Genomic DNA, 17,776 nt, shown 5'->3' on the forward strand with positions numbered 1-17,776 from the left:
TTTCAGGCTGTGCTGATTGACATAATTATTTAGGTCTATCTGTTTTATTTCGGAAAGTGGGCTAGGCTACAGTTCTTTGGACAAAGTCCCTTAAAGGGTTAGTTCACCCAAAAATGAAAATTAGGCTATGTCATCATTTACTCATCATCATGTCATTCCAAACCTGTAAGGCATTCGTTAATCTTCGAAACACAAATTAAGGTATTTAATGAAATCAAAGAGATTTCTGTCCCTAAATTGACAGTTATGCAACTAACACTTTGACGCTTCAAAAAGTTAATAAAGAGATCTAAAACTAATCCATATGAATTGAGCAAGTCGCTTGGTGGCCATCTTGGCCACGCCTCCAGAAGGCTATTTCAAGTCAAGCACAGCTCCTTCTGGAAATCTCAAAGAAAGTTTCTTGGAGGAACGCAAAAGTTTTGCAAGGGAAAGCAAACATTTTGCAAGCAAACGCAAGTTACTTCTGCGAGCAAATGCATTTTCGTGGGGGAACGCAAATGTTTTGCGAGCATAGCCCATGCAAAGTTTATTGGGGAAACGCAAATGTTTTTGAGTGAAAGCAAAGGTTTATTGAGCGAACGCAAAATGTCTTGGGGGAACGCAAAACTTTTGTGTTCAAAATTATTGAAATATATTTTTTCCATCACCATGTACCTTTAGGGGCTCTGTACGATTTTCTTTTAATCTTAAGTGCTGTCAATTTGATTAACCACGATTAATCACATCTACCGTATAAGTTTTGTTTTCATAATATATACATATATATATATATATATGTGTGTATATATATATATTACATATACTGTATGTCTGAGTGTGTGCATGTCTGTTTATATATGTGTATATATATACATGTATATATGTATATATATATAAATATATATGTGTGTGTATATATATAGTATACACACACAGACACACATACTATATATATAATATAAATATAATAATATATATATACACATACATATTATGTACATTAAACAAATCTTTTATGTTATGCGATTAATCGCAGTTATTCGATTTGACAGCACTTTTATTTTTAATTTTAGAGTAGTACAAGTAAAATAAAACAGTAAATACTTTAAAATGCCGATAATGTATAGTAAATATATTTCTAAAGTATAGTAGAGTAAAATAAAGTAGTGTAGAGTAAAAGAAAGGACTTTTTTTAGTAGAGTAAGGTAGTGCTTTAATGTCATAATGTACAAGTACATTGTCGTTGTTATGCATATTGATCTCTCATTGTGTTTACTAAGAGGCGTCATTGTTTGCCTCACTCAAACTGACGTGTTAAGCACATCTCAGACTGAGGTATGTGTGAAAACATATGACTCGTCTCGAGGCCTCTCCAGTGGAGCTTCCTCGCCATTTGTAAAGAGCAGAATGGATTCCGTCAGTCTGCATTGTGCCAGGCAGAATGGGCTCAGTGGAGCCTGGCAAAGAGAGGTTTTTTTTTTTGCGCTGTGGGCTTTGGATCCGGTGCTGTCCATTCCACTGCCAGCGCTGCTCGCTGCCTCCCAGCTCGTTGCTACGGCAACCGGACCAGGCCAGCATCTGAAAACAATTTGGTTCTTAATGAGAATTTACTTTGCGCAAATGGTGGGAAAATTGGGGGTGGGAGAGAGAGGAGAAGGGGGAAAAAAGGAAGGAAGGAAGGAATGAGGCGCCTGGATCTTGCATACTTGTCATGTACTTCTAAGGCATACTGGAGGAACCGAACATGTACTTTTTTTCCGTTGCATATTTCTTTAAAATTCCGCTTACTTTCTTTAATTAGTGCAGTATGAGCCCATATAAAATGGACCCAAAAAATGTAGAAACATTTGTACAAAAAGTTAGTACCCAATCCCGAATGAGAAACAGCTCTAATTTTTCATCATTTACGTCACTAATGCCACTGATTTCTGAGTGCAACATTATATAATGTTTCTGTTGATGTCCTGTGTGTGTATAAGGGGCATTGAGCTCTTCTCTGGATGAGGAACGATGCCAGCTTCCACTGGGATCCCCCCTTTGTACCCATCTCCTTTTTCCCTGGTTTTGTTTGGACCCAGTCAGCCAGTAGCAAATTGTCCCAGCAGAAAGGGCCAATCTGGTTGGACTGTGGCAAGAGAGAGGGTCCCTACAGCAAAATTAACTGTTTGTCATTGCCAGGGTCTGGTTGTACCACCTTAACATCAGCTCAGAGGACCTGGTGCCACTAGATTACCAGAGAAGAGGTTGAGATAGGCGTGAAGGGGTGGGAATTTGGGGTTTCTTTGGACCAATAAATCAAATCACTGCTGTGACTTCGAAATTTGTCTTGGTGGGAACTAATTGGGTGAATGTCACGAAAACATGTCCGGGTCACATTTAACCGGCAAAATAAAAAATGTAGAAATTTTATTAGACATTATGCAAATGATGTATATATTCTGTTAAAAAAAAATATATAGACATTTTCTAGACAATTGTTGACCTAAAGCAGGAGTACAGAGTTTAAAATGAATGTGAATAGATAATTTGGTCTAAGAAAAAAATTATATTGAATGTTTATGAGACTTTTGAGTGTAGACTTGGAGTCTGACTGAGCACAGTTTGAGACATTGTCGAGATCTCTTTTTAAACTCTAGATGAGACAAATATCTCAATTTTCTCTGCCTTCAATCAATGGTGTCTGGGAGAAACAATTAAGATATTTGCTTCTTTTAGCTTCTGCTTGAAGAAATTCAGTTTATTACCAAGTTTGTTTTCTTAGCGATAAATTATTAGCATACATGACATAGTTTATCTTCTGTCGTTATCATTATTAATTAATTCATTACATTTGAATAGATAGACATTCTTCTATCTATTCTAGGGAAAAGGGAGATGGGTACAAAGGGGGGGATCCCAGTGGAAGCTGGCATCGTTACTCATCCAGAGAAGAGCTCAATGCCCCTTATACACACACAGGACATCAACAGAAACATTATATAATTATGACAGGAATGTCCAGTTTATTATATAAAACCAATACAAAACCCCCTTTTCCTCAGTCCTCTCTGCATCCATACAAATACCTACAAACAAAAAATAGCTGATAATGCCTAGATCAGTTTAAATAAACCAATAACAGGAAGAACACCCCCTGTTTCCTATTCCTGTGCTCCGGGCATGAATATTCCCCCAGTGGCCACTGCCTTCTCCCACGATTCTCAGTGGGAAGTGTCTGGCTCTTTGCGTACGTCGTCGCTGTGAGGCAGACGTGTCAGGGGAATACTGAAGAATGTCTTTTTTGGGGTCTGTTGTGTTTTCACTCCCCACCTTTTTCTCCGTAATCCTCCCTCTAGGTTATACATAGCTGACAGCATGGAGCTCTGAATAGCTACTAATAACCAGTGGGACCAGAATGTAGAGGAAGAGAAAACATGTGCTTTCCACTGATCCAGAGTAGTGTGCATGTCATGAAGTCATGTGACCAACTAACAACACTTGTAACCTTCAAATCCTCACGAAATGCCCCAACTTACGAGTTTGGACTTGATAATAATGATTTGCATTCAAGCAACGTGTGTTCAGAAAAATTGGCCATTGGGGAAATTTCAGCTAGCCTTTTCCCAGGTAGAATGTGACGTTCCCGCGACCATGGGTAACGTTTCCTAAAAGTTCTCTAAAGGTGACGAACATTCCGAACCTTTACAGAACATTAGGGACGTTCCTGAAACGTCCTCTTTTGTTAATGAAAGTGCTGCAGTTCAACGTTCCTTAAATGACTTTAGGGGGACGTTCCGTAATGGTAATCTTATGGTCACATAACAACGTTACAAAGAGGACGTAATCAAAACGTTCTCATATGGGTCTAAGTTGGTCATACAATGACGTTCTTTATGTGACTTTAGGGGAACGTTCCATATTGGTTATTTTATGGTCACATAGCAACATTACAAAGAGGACATAATAAGGACGTTCCCATATGGTTCTCTGTTGACCATATGAGAACGTTTTGTGACTAACTTAATGAGAACATTCTCATATACATCACGTTTTGTGCGCGGTGACGTGGGACGAACCGAGGTTCAACTTCCGTCAACTTCTGTCACGTTTATCTGGTTTGTCTGCAGGCTGGACCCTTGTCGGACGGACACCTGACGGCGGTCTTTTTCCTGTTTTCTTCACCGACAGCGAGCCAGAAAAAGCCAATGTGATTTAGTTATTTTAATGAACCACTCTCGCGTAGATGGTCAGGCTATATTGGCTTTTTTTACCAAGCAAACTTCCTGACACCAGCGGGACGTTCTCAGAATGTTTTGGAAACATTGGATTTCTGAATTAAATATTGTCCTCTAAACGTTGCCAGAACATCCTGAATGTTCCCTGAAGGTCCTCCAAATAACGTACCCAAACCCTTTAAAGAACTCCACATCGTGACTGTCTGGGAACGTTGTGGGAACGTTACCAGGCAACGTCCTTGACACCAGCGGGGACGTTCTCAGAACGTTCTGGGAACGTAAAATTTCTAGCTGGGTTAGTGCTAATGCAACAAGATTAAGAGCAAAGAATGTGAATTAGATATATAATGAATGCTTGTCGCGCAAGCCACTCGCCTCAAAAATATGGCTAAATAAGGCAAGCTTCATCGCTATATTTCATCATTATCAGTACATGAAAAAAAAAATATGTAAACACTAAATAGTTCCATTGACATTCACAATTAAACAAATGGTAACACTTTAGTTTAGGGTTCAATTCACACAAATAACTAGTTGCTTATTATTATTAATATTACTAAGATATTGGCTGTTTATTATTACTTATAGACCACATATTAATGCCTTATTTTGCATGACCATATTCTACATTCCTTAATCCTACCTAAACTCAAAAACTACCTAACTAACTATTAATAAGCAGTAATTAGGAGTTTATTGAGGCAAAAGTCGTAATTAATAGTTTTGAGAGTTTTGAGAATTGGACCCTAAAGTGTGACCAAACAAATTATGACCAAAACTGAGTAGATTCTACCATGATTCTTTAACTGACATGTCTCAAACTTGGAAAGCTTTGTCGCGCAAGCCACTCGCCTTAAAAACATGGCTAAATGAGGCAAGCTTCAATACAATTTTTCATCAGCATCATACACGAAAAACATGAAAACGAAACCGTTTCATCGACAGTCGCATTATAATAAATTATGACCAAAACTGATTAGCTTCCACCATTATTCTTTGACTGTGGCACACTTTCTTACTTGGAAAGTTGATGCTTCATAAAAACTCGGGTTTCCCTCTGAAACATAATCTCATAAGTATTATTTTGGGAACATATGACAGTTGAGTCATTAGAATTCGATTACGATAACATCCAACATGTGAAGTCCTGCTTTAATCGTACCCTGGGGAATTTGAGACACACCAAAACTGTTGGATGCGTCAGGAATTAGAAGCCTCAAGAGTAATGAGCATGCATTATTATGGATATGCACCATGTGTAAACAATTTAAGGTCATGAAAACGGTGCAATTACACTACAGATTGTTTTGTGTGTTGGCCTGGAAAAAGTCTAGAGTGACCAGGAAAGGCCTGTGGAATGCCATTCTCTTCCAGTCAAGGGATGCGCTAGCCAGAGTGAGTCACTTCCTCAGCAGCTGACCTTTGTCCCGTTCAGCGTGCCCTACAAATGCCATTGACATCGACACATCCTTCCACTGAAAACCCCAAAGTAAAAGTGAGATTTGAGAGTGGGCCCATGTTTCGGATATATAAACTCAAACAACAAAGAGACCGTCAATGCAATGCCAAGTGCACACTTATGTGTTCAGGTGCGCAGGAAGCTGCCTCAGCAACTGTTGGAAAGTCCAATGATAGTCTCGGAATGCTACTTGAAATATTCGGATGTATGGTGAAACTCCAGAGGAAATAGTGTGCACTGATTTTGGCAGCAAAGGTAAACAAATCAATATACGCTACTGCAAAAAACGGGACTTAGTGGCACCACAATGGCAAAGCAACTGAGGGAATGTGTGTGTGTGTGTGTGTGTGTTGCACGGAGAGCTCCTCTTAGCATTCCGTGTAGTCTTCATTTCCCATGCAAAGCCCTAGTGTTCAGTCCGTGCCTCCTGAATGAGCTCCTTTTGTGCGGTAATTGGAGATCGTCCTGTGTGGCTAACAAAGAGTTGCAGGGCCTCTCTCGTCTCTCCTCTGTCCCACTCTCTATTTTCCTGCCATCTTTCTTTTTTTCCTGTCCTCCTCATTACGCCTTGGTCTCTTATCTCTTGTGTAACGTATTGTGTAAAGGTAGTTCAAAGCGTCGGTTTTCTATCTTTGGAAGAGGCCGTGTGGTAGCGAGTGGCTTTCGTCACAGTCTTAGCATTTATTGGAATCGTGTTCCATTTTTGTGGTGCACCATTTTCCCGTTTGCCTCAATCGACAGGCTTCTGCAATTTCAGTTGGCTGAAGCACAATTCCACAATCCCAGCTGACCAAACACGGGGAAAAGCAGAAGAATCCGGTTTGAGTTATGCTCAAATCCGTATCCGTACCTAGCTTAATGTTTGTTTTGCAGACCTTGCGCGGACGTGAGTCCCAGACGTTGAGGTTTTCTCTGTTGAAAATACATCATCTTTTTGGAATCGATTGGAACGCCGACCATGGAAAATCCACAAAGTGCTCTATGAAGTACATTAAAAAATAAATATGCTCTTGACAGTCATTAAAACCATAATAAACAAAGAGTTTACTGGATCTGTAGTTGTTGACCCTCAAGACTCTTGACTAATGACGCCCATCCTACTATTGTTGTTGTTAATGTTTTGGTTTAAAATAAAGATATTTCTAGAAGCCACTGGCATCATTCCCTGCAACTAAACTCTTTTTCTGGTTGTGACCTATTGTGAACTTCCTGAATTCCGATTAATCTCTGAATGCCTGCTCTATTACTCTCCAGAGATTATGACCAATAAAATGTTTAATGTTTGTTTCTCTCCAGAGGTTATGACCAATAAAATGTTTAATGTTTAATACTCTTTTAAACTAGAGTTGCTTGTATCTCTTAAGCCTTCGTTTGTCCCAGGAGCTCGTCTAATTCGCCAAAATCAGGATGTGTGCGTTTTTTACGTCATGTGTACTATATGTGTAACCAAGCATACATGCAAGTACTGTATACTTTGCGCTTTGTGAACAGAGCCAACCTGAATAAATCAATTATGTAGGCTCTTTAATTCATCTTTAATTATGTACACAATGCACAGTTGTGGAGTTACAATTGCATTTAAATGCAGGAGTAAATTTTGCAAAGCTCGAAAAATTTCACTGTCTGGACTGGCAGCTGTAAACAAGAAACGTAGATGCTAACAGTTTAACCCATATTTGTTTTGTTTTTGATCAAACCAATTATGGCAACAAGAGTGTGGCGAGCAGGAGACGCACCGGTCTCGTATCTCTCACGGTCATCGCTCCTCCATTATGCTTCCGCTCCTTCGTGAGAGAAGAGAGATACGAGACCGGTGTGTCGCGCAGGTGTCGCTCATCAGTAGTCACGCCACCGGCCTCGCGCCGCTCTCTCACGGCCCTCGGCCTCGTCCTGCTCGCCACAAACAGATGTATTATCATCCATCAATGTTTAATGATTTCAGCTGGTGGGATCAGCTAACAGTTGCTAGATGCTAATGCTAACTTAGTCAAAAATATCTATTACCCACTTGTTGAACTGTATCCCTATTTCTAGCTTTACAGCCATGAGACTCCAAAATGGGAGTTTCTGTATGTATGTACTGTAGCTATCGTCTGACTGGCTAGTTTCGATATGATTCCCCCCATCATGATCCTAAATCATTAATCCACAGCAGACATCCCTTCTTCACAGTGACTCATTAAAGTGAGTCATTCCAAAATCATGCCGTAAAAAGCCACGGGTGATGAGACCGTTACGCAGTACGGGCCATTAACTGCGGCATGCAAAATGGTCACCTGTGGTCATACTACTCGAGTTCAACCAAGTTTTTGATCAGCCTCCATAAACTGTATCCATAATGGATGTAGATATCATCACAGTGTTATTTAGGGACATCTCAGCTGGTAGTAGCGCAAGAGATAAGAGTGTCTGCTACTGTCAGACGTTATCATCAAACCATCTCAGGAATGTCACTTCCACTTATGTAATGCATCATTTAAACGCAATTGTTCACCAACAGCTGCCAAATAATTGTCGGCCATTGTGTTTCAAAGATTTTTGTCAGTTTCACAGTGTTTTGTTCTTGTTTACGTACACTCTCTGCACATTGTGTGTTTTGTTTGTTTGTTTGTTTGTGTGGGGTGGTAAGAGAATGAGAAGTCCTAAATGACAGAGGTTCCTGAATTTTGAGACAATCTGTTCAAAGGAAATTGAAGATAAGTACATAGTAAATAAACATTGCAGCATGTTTCACTGACATTTTATGGTGTCTCAAGCAAAGTAAAGTTTCCTGTTACTTTGAGCTTCATACATCATTTTTCTCCTGAAGAAAATGTGCGAGGTGTTTGCCCATGCAGTACACTTTGTTACAATGCTAGATTGTTCCGGGTGGTTGCTAAGGTGGTCTGAGTGGTTACTAAGTGGTTGCTAAGGTGTTTTGAGAAGGTTGCTAAGATGTTCTAATGGGTTACTATGGCATTGCTACATGATTGCCAAGGTGTTCTTAGAGGTTGTGATGTTGTTTCCTTTCTAAGTGATTGCTAGGTGGTTGTTATGGCGTAGCTGGGTGGTTCCTAAAGTGCTCCGAGTTGCTATGGTGTAGCTAGGTGGTTCCCAAGATATTATAAAGGTTTGCAATGTTATTGCTTGGGTTTCTGAGTAGTTGCTATGACATTGCTAAGGTGTTCTATTAGGGTTGCAATGTGGTTGCTGTGGTGTTGCTAGGTGGTTGATAAGGTGTTCCGAGTGGTTACTATGGTATTGCTATGTGGATGCTCATATGTTCTAAGAGGTTGCAATGTTGTTTCTTATGTTTCTAAGTAATTGCTATAGATTGCTAGCTGGTTGCTATGGCGTAGCTAGGTGGTTGCTGAAGTATTCTGAGGGGTTGCTATGGCATAGCTAGGTGGTTGATAAGGTGTTCTGAGTGGTTGCTATGGTGTAGCTAAGTGGTTGATATGGTGTTCTGAGTGTTACTGTGGTATTGCTATGTGGATGTTAAGATGTTCAAGGGGTTGCAAACTTGCAATATTGTTGCTTAGGCTTCTAAGTGGTTGCTATGGTGTTGCTAGGTGGTTGCTAAGGTGTTCTCAGCACCCCCAAATTCCTGCCTTCAATAAGAGATTTTTCTCCTGTTTTTTGTTAGTTTTTCTGTGGTAGTCAATAAATAATAACGATACATGACTTATCATAGACAACCAATAAAACAACGGAAGAAAGTCATAAAAGGATAAGGAAATGCATGTTTACACATCAATAGCATTGATGTGCTATCAGTCAAGCTCGTTGTAAACAACATCCTCTTTGAGGTCTGTACAGGAAAGCCAAAAGCCAACTGAAATCAATATATAAACCTCAACTACACGTTCTCTCTCTATATAGTGATGTTTATGTATAATGCCTTATGTCTTTATGTTTTAATGACAGATTGGCCCACTTGTATGTATAAAAACACAGGAGTGACCTTTGACCTTATCTGTGGGGCTGTGTCTGGAAACGGCTGCAGTGTTTCTGTAGGAGCGCACATTGTGGTCTGGGATCCTGACCACTAACCTCTGCCTTTCCCAAACATAAACACACGCATCACTGATGTGCTGATGTCTGCAGCCGACAGTGGATAAGAGGCAATGGACATGACGCACACAAACGATTGCAAATTACATAGAGGACTTTTTATATGAATTAAGTTTTTTATGAGCAACTCTAAAAAAATGCTGGGTTGTTTCAACCCATGTTTGGGTCAAATATGGACAAACCCAATCGGTGGTTAAAATGTTTTAATTAATGGTTGGGTTGTACATATTTGACCCAAACATGGGTTGAAACAACAACTCAGCATTTTTTAGAGTGGGACAGCTTATTATACAGTTAAAGGGGCAGTTCACTCAAAAATGGATCTTCATTTATTCACTCTCATTTCGCTCTGAACCTATGACTTAGACATGCTCAAAAACCTGCACGTCTCCACAGATTAAACTCCTCTGTGTTTGTTATGAACACTTTCAGACGCATCTCGGCTCAGTGTCCACCTCAACCTGATGACCGATAGCACACAGACGCACAGGTTTCATATTTCATAAAACCCATTTCAATTGGTTTATGGTTGATGTCTCCTTTAAAGAAACTGCAGTGCTGACTAAGAAACCACGAAACAGATTTTCTAATGTATAACTGCTCGTGTGATAGTGTGTGTGCGTGTATTGCTTTGTATTGTTTTAATATGTCTCTGACTTAATAGCAATGGACGTACATAGATTTAGCCACAACAATGGATTATGCCATTCGTTTGTTGAATCAACAGCATCTAAGGATACACAATCAAAAAAAAAAAAAAGCTGGGTTGTTTCAACCCATATTTGGGTCAAATATGGGCAAACCCAATCATTGGGTTTAAAAATTTAGACAAAATTAAATATTTGACCCAAACAAGGGTTGAAACAACCTCTGCATTTTTCAAAATGCAGAAGAGTGAACTAAACTGAATTCATGGTATCTTTTATGGACAACTAATCAACTTCAAGTGAAACTTACTTTTACTGTAAATGGGTTCAACTTTACAGCTGTTACATTTTAACATAAAGGAAAGCTAGCAGTTGGTTAAAAGTCAGTGTAAAATGGCATAGAGAAGTGATTCAATCATGCCTGCTACAGGAAGCAGTATTGCACTGAACTATGCCTTGATCTCTGTTATCTGATGCACAAAAAAAATCTGTCTGCCCTCATAATACCAAAATATGGCAGTCTTCTCTACTGAGGCCCTTTAGCCCAGATATAATATAATATAATTTAAAATAAAATATATTATATTATATTATATTTTACTTACCCACACAAACCCTTCACATAAAATCCATCAGTTTATAATACATGGCAGTTTATCGGTTGTGGCTTCAAAATCATGGTTGTTATCTGTGAAATAAATGTATGATGTTTGTTTGATCAGTATTGATTTTATTTTATTTTATTATTGAATTATTTATGCAAATTAAAAGACATTTTAGGTTTTAGATGGTCCTTGTTTTTTTTTCCTCAATTCATTATAAGTATATAAGTAATGATCTATTTATTTTATTATCAGTCAATTTCCATCACTCACTCTAAAAATGGCTGGGTTGTTTTAACCCAAATTTGGGTCAAATATGGAAAAACCCAGCCATTGGGTTATATTTTTAAATGAAAATTTTAACCCAACGGCTGGGTTTGTCCATATTTGACCCATATTTGGGTTAAAAAGACCCTGACTTTTTTAGAGTGCTGCATCGCCGAATGTGGCTATTCCTATTGTCCTCTTATTCTCTATACCATTATAATGGCATCTTTTGTTTTTCCATCCTCAACATCTGGTCATTAGTGCTTTCTGTTGTCTTAAGACAGAATTGAATTTTAATGACCAATGAGATGCTTTAATTATGGCATGTTTACATATCTGCTTCACTGACCACGCCCCTTCTCTCTTTATTGTTTGTTTGTCTGTAAGATTTCCTCCGTTGATATGCTTGATTATACCGGCATATTCACACGCAAACTCCAGTCCAGATGAACACAAGGACACATGCACACAGAGCATAATTCACTGCAGCTTCTGTATTCCTGCTTTGTTTAAGTGGAATTATCAAAACTTCCCTTTTCTTCTCACTTCAGTTGCACTTATCCCAGAATCAGAGGAGCAGCAGCGGCATAAACGGGGGAATTCCGTCTCGGACACAGACATTCTGCTCCTGGGTTCTCCATTACATTCTTCCAAAGAATCCCCATGCCTACCTGATGCAGATTGCTTCTCTCTGTTTTCACCTCTTTCTTTGATTAACAGTGTGATGTATCCTGTTGGATGTTTTCAGGTCTGATTAATTAATCAATTGTTTATTTAATTATTTATATTTCTTTTAAAATATATTTTTATATATAAAGGTTTAACTGTACATATCAATGCAAAAGTTTTTTATTTGTTCATTTATAGTAATTCAATAATTAATTAATTTAAAAAACATTTTATATTAAGGTGTAATAAAGTATATACCAATAAAATGGTTTGTTTGTTTATTTATTTAACAGTTTATTTATAGTCATATATTCCAATAAAGTAGTTTTTGTGTATTTATTTATTTGTAGACATGTATGTATATTTTTATTATTTTTTAATAAATATTTTATATATAAGGGTTTATTTGAATTTAACTGAATGTATTATATATATATATATAATATACCAATACAAAGTATTTTATTTTATTTATTTATTTATTTTATTTTTAGGTTTAAAAATACTTATATTCAACCACTGGTCATTATGAGTCAGAATAAACCAGTGAATCAGTCTTTCTGTGTGACATAATCACCTGTTCTTAGGTGTGCTTCTGTGAGGACAACATGACATCAGAGGATGAAGAGGAAGATTCACTTCTTCAGCCTAATGCTTTCACCATCATTACTCACAGCCTCTCTCTCAGACTTTCAACTTTCTCAACACTCTCCTTTATGTCCTCTCTCCTTGAGGGTGGAAAAAATAAGGAAAAGTTGCCTCTCCACAGTTTTTTCTTTTGTCTTTTTTTTTCCAGAAATGCCTCTCACGGAGGCCTCCAGGAAATGACCATTTAGAGGCATGACTATACTTAAGCCATTTTTCAAAAGCCGTGCAGCTGAGGGGAACTATCTATAGATGACTTTAGAGCCACGATACACGTCACTGTTCGTCAGAGCTAGTGGCAACAAGGCACGACTTGTCCGACTCATCCCGCAAACCATGATTCCGTTTCTCGATAAGACAAGAACATTTTTGCATCATGATTAACTGAATTGCAGTGCACTATAGCAGTTTTGCGGGCTATCGCTCGTACCCGCGCGGGCAGCTCATTAGTAAATTACAGGCTCCGGATTCGAGCAAGCGGGGTGGGAGTCTCCTCCCTATGGGTGTGCTTTTGCTCGCTCCAATTCAGCAAAATCCCATTTCCATTCTCTTAGCACGCTTGGTTGGATCCCTTAATACGCCGCCCACCCTCAGTTTTCCCCTAAAGGCACCTCACTCCGAGTACCCCGTCACTAACAGTCCTATGGTAACCAAACAGGGATACAATATTGGGTATCTTTAACTTCATTCCATGCCTTTCCACATCTTCCCTTTTTTTTCTTTCCCTCATTTTGTTTCCTTTCCCCTTGAGAGCATGAGCTTTATTAATAGACCTAGTGGCTTTTGGGTCCCACAGCAGCTGGAAGAGTAAGCCAGACTAGAAATAATTAGCATGAAATTACTGTGAAAAAAGCGGTATAAAGTTGAGTCTTGGTTGAGCTAAGTCTAATAAGCAGTGTTTGTCTTGACTGATTAGCTACAATATCATTCCATAAGTAATTGTAATTTAACAAAAGACATGTTTAAATCATGAAAGTAAAGTGTACAGTTTCAAGTCTCAAGTCTAAAGATTGTTGGGTCTAAAAAGTAGCCTAAATCTAAACCTAAAGTTATGTCTAAAGGTTATAAGCGAAATTTAGAGTTTAAATATTGTCAATAGTGTATGATGTTGTATGAAGCACCAACACAATCTCACTGCAATTCGTAACTATTTTACTATTTACATATAGCCACTTATTTGGTGGCTAATTACGCATTCATACAATCTCACTCATACGTTTTCGTATCTGTATAAACCCCAGTGGCATGAAAGTTTAGTTAGGGGTGTTCGTTCATCATGAGATTCTTTTAAAAATCTTGTTTTTATATGATTAAAATCGTTCGAATTCATGCAAAATCTTCACCTGGTAAAATACTTAAGTTTTCCTGCGAGATCGTTGGAAGCACCACTCACTAGGAAGACACATCCAAACCAAGCAGCTTTCTGCGAAACGTGACCAGCTTGAAACCGCTGCAAAATCTGCGTGGGGAAATCTTTCGCCTTCACGCAAAACCCAATCGTGTGTATTCCTATTGAAATGACTGCAAGTTGATTCTAAAATTGTTAAGTCTGAATGCTCTCATATTCCGCATGTCTCAAAGCACATAACATTGCAATAATAATGAACATAAACAACTTACAGAGCTCTAGTTGTATCACCTGACTGCTGCAGATTGTTGATAGTGTTGCCATTGAAACGAGTCTGAGGACGAGAACAGCGCCGGGTAGAACGTTACGGGTTTCCATCTCGGAATTACGGTTGTGACATAGTGTGAAAGCTTGTTGTTTTGGTTGAGGAGGAACTGTAAAAGACGGCTGCTGTAAGTTTGTGGTTCTCTGTGACTGTCTAACTCGGCATAGAGGAATGTGCTGATGACGTGTGATGTCTGCGCAAGCAGGTTGCGTGGAGGTATGGAAATACATAGGCTGACTTGCAGGTAGGACATCCTATCATTGCATTCGGACCGAATTCAATGATTGGACGAACAATGACCTGAGACTTCCACAGAAGATATATGCACGTTTTAATATTTAGACCACTTCTATTATTAATTGCTCAGGATGTGAAGAGAGTTTTAACCAGTATAACAAAAAAATGTTTTATGAAAAACATTCCCGACCCTATACCTTTAAGAGTACTAATAATAATAAATAAATAAAAACTGGCGGAAAGATTTTGTATTCACTCAAAGGTGGACAGAATCGAGTTTGGTTTGAAGCATTGAAGCAGCCTAATCAGTTTACATCGTTGACTATGTCCATCACTAACGATGACTGACGGATATTCAATGATGTTGTCGGGACAGATGAAGATGCAGTACATCTGGCTTAGTTGGTTGGTAGCTGATTGGATTTAGACATCATTGATTATGCAGTGATTTAATTAAAATTCATAATGAACTTAGATAACATTGTGACTGGCTTGTGCCCTGAGATTATGACTAAATAAACAAGAGGGACGGAGGTAAATGCGCAGCGCTCCTGAAACAAAATAAACGCAAAACGCATATTTTACCGTCAGTCAGTGCACTTTCCGTGCAACATCAGATTACTATGAAAAACACAATTAAACGAAAGTTTAGTGGAGATTAAGTCAGTCTTTGTTCACAAACATTCTCCACAGGAACCCTCCCGCGTGCCTCGTACAAATAAACGACTTGTTCTCTTTGTATGTCAGACCTCCTCTGTGCGACGTAAATGCAACGTTGATGGCTGTATAGATGATTTATGCTCCTTTCATACACAGCATATGTGTTTTGTGAACGCTGACATTTTTGCTTCAAGTTGAAGCGTTGATGATTGGATACACAAGCGCTTTGTGTCAAGTGCGTTCTTTCATATTATAATAAGCCATCCCTCTTCAAACAAATGTCAAAAATATGTAAATTATCTCGGTATTATCTGTCTAAAGATTAGGCCTATCCCACTGGCGTCTAATTAATGAAACAGGCATTTATCAAAACAACCCCGGTGTATTATTAATGAACTTGACGTTTTGTTTGTTACCAACGTCTTAACGGCTAGAAATTTCTAGGCAGGTGAAATGCCTTTTCTCATTTATAAATAGACTGAGATGTATTCAATAGACATTTACATTTTATTAACTACAGTTAATTTAGCATTACCAAGAATGGTTTGGTTTCACAAGCATTGCGGCAGCCAGACATCAAAATGGCTTGACCGTTGGGATGAAAAAATCAGCCCGATCTCATGATCTCAGCCCGTATCTATACCACGAATGAAATTTTTTCGTGTCATTTATACGCCAAAAGTAGTTTTTGCGTGTTTATGATACGCAGTTTTTCGCGTGCATATGATACGCATTATTTAGCGTGTAATAGGCCTACGCACGCACTCCCCATCCCTAATCCTACCCAAGAGATTACAGTGCGTAGCATATGCACGCAAAAAACATTTTTGGCGTATAAATAGCACGATAAATTAAATTCGTGGTATAGATACGCACGTTCATGAGATCGTGTTGGAAAAAATGCACTCATATTATCACTGTTTGATGGGACCAGGTGGCGGATGTTTTTTTTGAGCCATTTCGGGACATATTTACCTGCTGAACACTTTTTGATGCTCACCTTTTCCAAGCAAAAAGGCAAATCTTTCAACAAAGCACTTTTTTTCTCCCTGTTGCTCAACTTGTAAAGCATTGCACTATATGCCAAGGTCATGGGTACGATTCTGGGGAACACACATAGTGTAAGTATTTAAATGTACTTTCTATATTTTATAGGCTACTTAATGTATACATGGATAAAAGCGATTACAAGTGAGACTGAAGCTACAATTACCAGCTACGTTATTTAAACATAGCGAAAATGTTCATGTCAGTTTATGGGAAGGTTGCATATGGAATTTTTAGAAGCATGTAGTTACTCCAGTGTAAAGTTTACTTTGGGATATTCCCGGGATGTGAACCCTCTTCCACCTGGTATGGCACTAGCCACATGATTATATGATGGGACCGGGCCAGGCTTTTGTGTTGAGGTTGTGGTGCTGGATTATACCAAAGGAACCAAGTGTAGGAAACAGGATTGGAAAATAAGAGCCAGTCCTTCAACAGGACGGTCATTACTGCTGTGAGAAATGGTTTAGTCATCTACTTGCATCCTGGAACATGTATCCTTTAATGTGCAACACTCAAGAATTTAGCTTATTATAATGGAAACAGTGTTGCATTTTAGGTACAAATGGACTTGAAGATACAGTCTTTTTTGACTTATGGCTTCAGTGTAATATTGGATTAGAGTAAGAGGAGATCGCTAGCTGTAACAAGCACGTCTGTGACTAGGAAAGCTGCAGCGTCTCGGCAGGGAGGCTTAGGCCATTATCTGAACAGTCAATCTGTAGGAGGAAATTAGACAATTGCTTGAGAACTGGGTGTTTGTGAGATTTAAAATAATGGGATTTCAACTCTTTTAGCTTTCAGTGTTTAAGGGGCTGTTCATTAGAATAGAAGACATAAAACTTTATAACTGTGTGTGGATATATAATAGACCTATATTAATGCAATTAATAATTTATATTATGTCATTTTAAATTAATAATATATTTTTATTATATAATAAAGTATCTTATGTATGTTATTATGTATAATCTATATACGTGTATATTATAGTATTATATTATATATCATATTTTATTTTATTATATGATACAGTATACTTTAAAGGGTTAGTTCACCCAAAAAAGAAAATTCTGTCAGTAATTACTCACCCTCATGTTGTTCCAACCCCGTAAGACTTTCTTTCATCTTCGGAACACAAATTAAGATAATTTTGATTAAATCTGAGAGCTGGATCACTCCTCCATAGGCTTCTATGTTATTGAAACTTGCCGGCCCAGAAAATTTTGTAAAAACATTGTTAAAATAGGCCAAGTGACTACAGTGGCTCAACCATAAGTTTATCAAGCGACGAGAATACATTTTGTGCGCAAAAAAACATACAAAAATAACGACTTTATTCAACTATTCATTTTCTTCTCTGTGGGCCTCGAGATAGTTCACGTAGTGTAACTGCGCAGCGCTTCTGTGTTGTACGTCACACGCATCACACACATGACCAGCGTTGGCCAATAGTGAGCCTATTCTGACATACAACATAGAAGCGCTGCACTGTTACACTACGCCTATGGAGGAGTGATCCAGCTCTCAGATTTAATCAAAAATATCTTAATTTGTGTTCCGAAGATGAACGAAAGTATTACAGGGTTGGAACAACATGAAGGTGAGTAATTACTGACAG

At 38.4% G+C, this 17,776-nt stretch overlaps 1 protein-coding gene across 1 annotated transcript in view; it reads left to right on the forward strand.

Annotated features, from left to right (window-relative positions):
* cdc14ab (cell division cycle 14Ab) overlaps positions 1-17,342 on the forward strand; it is a 117,655-nt gene extending 100,313 nt beyond the window's left edge. Inside the window, exon 16 of the transcript XR_008807555.1 lies at positions 17,191-17,342. The gene's annotated coding sequence lies outside the window, so the exon portion shown is untranslated. The remainder of the gene's footprint in view (positions 1-17,190) is intronic.
* The last annotated feature ends 434 nt before the right edge of the window (positions 17,343-17,776 follow it).

Source organism: Rhinichthys klamathensis, unplaced genomic scaffold (assembly GCF_029890125.1).
Source record: "Rhinichthys klamathensis goyatoka isolate OS25496 unplaced genomic scaffold, OSU_Roscu_1.1 h1tg000127l_1, whole genome shotgun sequence".
Taxonomy (NCBI): domain Eukaryota; kingdom Metazoa; phylum Chordata; class Actinopteri; order Cypriniformes; family Leuciscidae; genus Rhinichthys; species Rhinichthys klamathensis.